This window comes from Vicia villosa, unplaced genomic scaffold (assembly GCF_029867415.1).
Source record: "Vicia villosa cultivar HV-30 ecotype Madison, WI unplaced genomic scaffold, Vvil1.0 ctg.000939F_1_1, whole genome shotgun sequence".
Classification (NCBI taxonomy): domain Eukaryota; kingdom Viridiplantae; phylum Streptophyta; class Magnoliopsida; order Fabales; family Fabaceae; genus Vicia; species Vicia villosa.
Window position 1 is genome coordinate 388,119 of NW_026705421.1, and position 6,654 is coordinate 394,772.

Below are 6,654 nucleotides of genomic sequence, written 5' to 3' on the forward strand. Positions count from 1 at the left end.
GAAGAGGTCTGTAATAGTTTGTCTTCTTTTTTTTTTTATAATGAGATTTTGGTATTGAATGTTTGTAATGGATAGCAACCTAAACTAGATGCTGAATGGGGTTTGGAAATGAACTTTGCCTTGAATGTAATGAATTTGTTCACTTGAAATTTGTATGAATTTTAATTGAATGCACCCTGAATCCAACTTAATGCTATGAACTTGTCTGAATACGATTTATCCATTATTGCCATGCTAGGAATTGAAATCCAATGTCAGGAACCACGTACAATTTTTACAACTTTGACAAACAAAGCCACCTTCCCAAAATTGGCTTTGTCCAAAGTCAACAATCAGGTGGTACTCTAGGATCCAAGTTTACATAATATCTCCCACTTCCATAAGAAATTAACTCAAAATCCACTTGTGCCAAATTCTTCATCAATGATTCACAATATCTTAAGAGTGTGTTTGGATGAGGTAATTAAAAATTTTAAAGTAATTTAAATTCAAAGTAATTCAAATGATTCAATTCAAATCCATTCATTTTTAAATTGTTTTGTTTGGATGGAGTATTAAGATAATTCATTGTTAGATTTTTGGTGTCATTTTGTATAAAATTTAAATTTCTTGGATCAAATTAAAAAATAAAAAAGTAGGGACTAATTTGTGATTTTTAAAAATTTGAAGGACCAAATTATAAAATTTAAAAATTATTAAGGATCAATTTGTAATTTTTTAAAAAATTTTGGGGTCAATTTTATAATTTTAAAAAATATGAGGACCAATTTGTAAATTTTGAAGAAATAATAATAACAAATACATTCTATGGAACATGAGAGGAATTTCAAATTCTTTGGTTTTTGGTGTTATTTCAAAATGATTAAGTTTAACTTAGATGAAATACTCCATAAATTTCCATCATTTTAACAATTCTTCATTTTTGTATCCAAACAATGGATTTTGGTCAAATCATTTTAAATTCCCTCAAAACATTACTTTCCCTCGTTAAAATGCTTCATCCAAACACACTCTAAGAGTGTGTTTGGATGGAGCATTTTAATGAGGGAAAATAATGTTTTGAAGAAATTTAAAATGATTTGACCAAAATCCATTGTTTGGATACAAAAATGAAGAACTGTTAAAATGATGGAAATTTATGGAGTATTTCATCTAAGTTAAATTTAATCATTTTGAAATGACACCAAAAACCAAAGAATTTGAAATTCCTCTCATGTTCCATAGAATGTATTTGTTATTATTATTTCTTCAAATTTTACAAATTGGTCCTCATATTTTCCAAAATTATAAAATTGACTCCAAAAATTTTAAAAAAATTGCAAATTAGTCCTTAATAAATTTTAAAATTTACAATTTGGTCCTTCAAATTTTTAAAAAATGCAAATTAGTCCCTACTTTTTCATTTTTTAATTTGATTCAAAAAATTTAAATTTTATACAAAATGACACCAAAAATCTAACAATGAATTATCTTAATACTTCATCCAAACAAAACAATTTAAAAATGAATGGATTTGAATTGAATCATTTGAATTGCTTTGAATTTTAAATTGCTTTAAAATTTCTAATTACCTCATCCAAACACACTCTAAATGATGATAACACTAAGACTATGTTTGGGAGTTTGGAGGGGAAGGGAGGGAGGACTTTGAAAAATAGGAAGAATCGAGTGAAAAGAATAAAAAGATGCACTACTAAAAATACACGTATTACCTGCGGAATTTGCTGCGGAAAATATTCCGCAGGTTTACCTGCGGATTTTCCTGGGATTTCTTAAACAAAGTAAATTTTCCTGCGGATTAAATTCCGCAGGAATACCTGCGGATTTTGCTGCGGTTTGTATATTTCAAATAGAAAACGAAACTCTAATGCAAAATACGCAGGTAACTCCGCAGGTATATTATTTGATTAAGACCAAACTATAATACAGAACCCGCAGGTAATTCCGCAGGAAAGTTTCCTGCGGATTTTGCTGCAAATTTAACTATTTTCTTAAAATAATAGTAATTTTTGTCTAAATTTTTTTAAATAATTAATTATTATATTTAATGGTTAATTATTTAATATTATTACATTAATTAATGTTTTAATGTGAATTGTGTTATTTTTAAAATTTCATTTTAATTTTTTAATGAAGTAAAAGGTATAAAAAAATTGAAAAATAAAATTAATAAAAGGTATTGAAAATTTTGAGAATGGGTATTGTAGATTTTTTATAATAACCAATTTTTTAAAAAAAATCTATAAGTAACTCATATTTCAAAAATATTACCTCAATAATCATGTTTGGCCATTCTATATTGCACCTCTTATTTTTTTTTTTTTTAAAAATTTTCAATAGAATTTACTGTTACTTACGGATTTACCTGCGAATTTACCTGCTGATCGGATATTAAAATATTTTACCGCAGGTAACTAATTTTTATTACAAATAAGGTGGCGCCATATGGAATAACGACTACGTGAAAAACACCCCCAAACATGGTTGACGATTTCTCAATGCATCCCATAGATCTTTTAGACACCAAACAAAATTTCTTTTATGCCCCCAACTTCCGTAGATGCATCTCCGGAAACACCCTTTTTAAAAAAAACTTCGTCGGTATTAATTAAAAAAATTAAATATATATATATATATATATATATATATATATATATATATATATATATATATATATATATATATATACATATATATATATATATATATATATATATATATACATATATATATATATATATATATATATATATATATATATGAGAAAATGGATGGTGCATTGAAATTGTCAATTATTTTTACACTGTCAACTAATGACAACTATGTATTCTGCCACCTATATATATTAAACGTGAATTAATAATATATTAGAATATTATATTATTTAATATAATTTTAGTAATATATTTCAATTTAAAACAATTTTCTACCACTAAAACAATACCTTCAATTGATATTTCTCTAAAACAAAAATTATCTATCATTTACTAATTTCTCTTTTAAAATATGGCCTCTTAATTTAAATTTAAATTAAAACAAAAAAAAAATATCAAGGAAAGGAATTGGAAAAGAGACAAACAATAACGCTGAGGGCTTTTTCCAAAAACTCCAGGGGCCCTAAAAGCTATTTTTTCTCTCATCTTCCTCGCGTAACAACAACAATACGCTCAAACATTTCATCTATTTTTCAGATAAAGAGTTTCACGGTTATGTTTGGTGTTCGCAAAGGTTTTCTGTTCAGAATCGAATTGCTACTCAGTTTTGTTTTGGTTCTAGTTTAGAGGTTTCGACTCTGTGCACAGTTTGGATTCGAGCAGAGCTTTTTCACAGTACAGATTTTGTATTCGAGCCAAGTTTTTGGTACAGGTTTGTTTCTAATTCAAATATTTTTTTCAGTTTAGAATTTGATTTACTTTCTGTTCAGAATTGGTTGCGTTTTGAATTCTTGCATTTTTACGGTTTCGACTCAATTACGGGTTCTACTACAGTTTGATTGTGATTCGATTTCGGTGCAGTTGTTGGTTTGAATTAAAATTAAAGTGAGTATACAACGTAATAAAGCTAAATTGGATGAGAGCTTACCGGTTGAAATGAAGAAAAATGCAGAATTTGTCCTCGCTCGCAAGGTGTTCGATGAAATGTCCCAACCGAATTCGTCAGTCTTCTTCTTCCGCTCTCAACATTTTCATTTCTTGGATAATTTTTTTTATTTGTCGAAAATTGAAATATTGTTTCTCTTGTTTCAGCTTTTGTGGCGAAGTTAGCGGTGAGAGAGGAATTTGATTTAGTTGATGTTAACGGCTCAACGAAATCGAGGAATGTTGATTGTATGAGTACTGTGGATGATGATAAAGGACTTGGTCCTACTGTTCCTTCTCAGAACGAAAGCGAAGGAAGATAGCTCGGAGAAGGAGAAGTCTCTCGATCTCTTTCTGAAGATCGGCTTAGACGAACGCACAACTCGAAACACCATCGCCAACAACAAAGTCACTACCAATCTCACTGCTGTTATCCACGAGGTATTCATTTCATTCTATATTCTATTTTCTTTCTAATTTTGAGCTCTCTTTCAAACTTTTTATTATTTTTTGTGTTTCTTTGCTGTTTTAAGGCCGGTGTTACCGACAGATGCAGCCGATCTGTTGGGAACCTTATTTATACGGTGAGTTACAATGAAGCAGAAGTGGTTGTGATTGGATGTTAACAGCTCAACGAAATCGAGGAATGTTGATTGTGTGAGTTACAAAAACAGTTTGGTTATTTTATCTTTTGTTGAAGAAGTAACTTATACATAAACACTTATATAATAAGAAGTTATGCTTTAAATGGTTAGTTAAAATATTTACCAAACAAGGTTCTATTTGATGCAATGGGAGTGTTTGAGAGCTTTACCCTTTCAGATTGGTGTTATAGTAATCAACATTGTTTGGAGTTAGCCAAAAAGCATATGAGCAGTAGAAGGGACTATGTAACTGCATCCGTCAATGTACTTCGGTCTCATCGGTGATGGTCAACCTATTGGATGCTACGAAGACATGTGGATTTTGGTTAGATGCTTTTTCATTTCAATTTCTATTTTCAAACTCTGTTAGTTTTGTGAGATAATTCAATTGTTGAGGTTTTTACTGATTTTGTTGTTGTTAAACTTGCATTGATAACCTCTTCCCGCTTTTCCACGACGGAGAATCAACCTTTTTCTAATCCACACTCTATCCATGACGCAATACCCGTTTCCACCATCGAAAACCCTAGCTTCTATGATTCCACTTCTTCAACATCATCATCATCATCATCAGATGAAGATTCACGGCGCGAGAGTTCGAAATCGAGAGCCAAGTACGAGGACGAACATGCTCGTGTGCTTCACGCCTCACTCACTCACGTAGTTAGTGCGTCGATTCTATTTCTCTTATTCTTTTCGATTTAATCTTCATTTTTCTGCATCTTGATTATTCCATTTTCAATTTAATGATTATTCCATTTTTCTGCATCTTGATTGTTTCATTTCTGCAAATTGTGGATTTTCAGATGAAGCTGGGATGGACAGAAGCTGCGTTAATTGCTGGAGCGAAGGATGTTGGTCTTTCTCCTTCTATTGTTGGATCTTTGTCAAGGAAGGAAGCTGCATTGGTTGAGGTTCATTTCCATCTCTATCTTAGTTTTTAGTAATGGAATTCAATAGTAATTGGTAAAGGAATTATGAGAAAAAGAAAATATAGTTAAATTTGAGAGAAAAGCAATTAAAGGAAAAGTTAATTACTGTATTAAACATCTTTTGTTTAAGTTTAGTTCAGATTATTTAATTCAGTCAGTTAAAATAATTGCTGATTATCTGTTAGTATGATTTAAGTAGAGTAGTTGTTAAAGTATAGAGAGATTAGTTTTAGCTGTTACATAATTAATTGCTGATTATATGTTGTAGTACTAATTGGTGATTACCTGTTGTAGTACTAATTGCTGATTACCTGTTATAGTGAAGTTAGTTTTCTGCTTTTACATTTTTCTGTTAGGATTTTGTTAGATAGTTAGAACTTGGTTAGTAGTTAATTTTTCCTTCTCTACACTTACGGTATAAAATGATTAAGTTTGTTAGCAATTAATTACTAAACAAATTCACTATAATCTAACTATCTAACCAACTTAACCATCGCCCAGGATGAACAGTTCAATCCTCGGTCATAGTTAGAAGGACTATAGTTAGTTTTGTGAGATAATTCAATTGTTGAGGTTTTTACTGATTTTGTTGTTAAACTTGTGGTGTTCAATGGAAAGACAATCAAGTTGAAATTAAACATGAAATGATTGGCCATTATCTAGCTGAATTCTCAATCTCATACAAGCCTATTAAGCCCAGTAAGCCCGGTATTGGTGCCATTATCTAGTTATGTGTGTGTGTGTGTGTGTGGTGTTTATAGCATTGATCATTGCAAAGGATTTCAGCCAAGGATTAGACATGGGTTTATCACACATCTCTATTTTATCAGGCAATAATAAGTATTGGTTATACTCATTAGTTGAATATGTTTTCATTTTGTTAAAAAAGTTTTCATAGCCATTATGTTTATGTATTATGAGTAACAAAATATGTAAACGATGGACTGAATCATAAAATTATTAAAGAATTAATTGTTGATAAGAGCTTCACAGCTATATAACTTTCCAGTTCCTGATATTGGATTGCTTAAAGAAGTTGAAAATAAGGAGAAAACAGTTAAGGCTAGTATTTCTAGCAAGTTGTAACCATATAGATATGATGAACTTGTATACTGATCGAGGAGCAAATAATAATTTAGATTTTTTTTTAAATTTAGAAATAAATTATCTGCAGATTTACCTGCGGATTTATCATTCCTGTGGATTTACCTGCGGACTTACCAGCGGAATTTCCTGCGGATTTAGCTGCGGATATCTTCCTGCGGATTTACCTGCGGAAATTCCTGCCGAAAATATTACCCACGAAGGTTTTAGCTGGGGACCAAAAACCGCAGGAAAATCCGCAGGAAACACGTTTCCTGCGGAAATTTTACTCAAATCCGCAGGTAAATCCGCAGGAAAACAAAGTATTTCTAGTAGTGATGTTGGGTAGGAAGGTTTTTGAGGGTTTGATTTTCTTCATAACACCAAAAACTCCATAAAATGGGGGAACTCAAAAAT

General features: G+C 30.6%; 1 long non-coding RNA gene across 2 annotated transcripts; it reads left to right on the forward strand.

Moving 5' to 3' along the window:
- The first annotated feature begins 3,120 nt into the window (after positions 1–3,120).
- On the forward strand, positions 3,121–6,272 carry LOC131632389 (uncharacterized). 2 transcript variants are annotated; one of them, XR_009292993.1, is made up of 6 exons: positions 3,121–3,366; positions 3,516–3,655; positions 3,747–4,019; positions 4,112–4,235; positions 4,401–4,889; positions 5,029–6,272. It is a non-coding gene; the product is annotated as an uncharacterized LOC131632389 (long non-coding RNA). The 2 variants fall into 2 exon arrangements; XR_009292992.1 differs by having other exon boundaries at positions 4,112–4,889.
- The last annotated feature ends 382 nt before the right edge of the window (positions 6,273–6,654 follow it).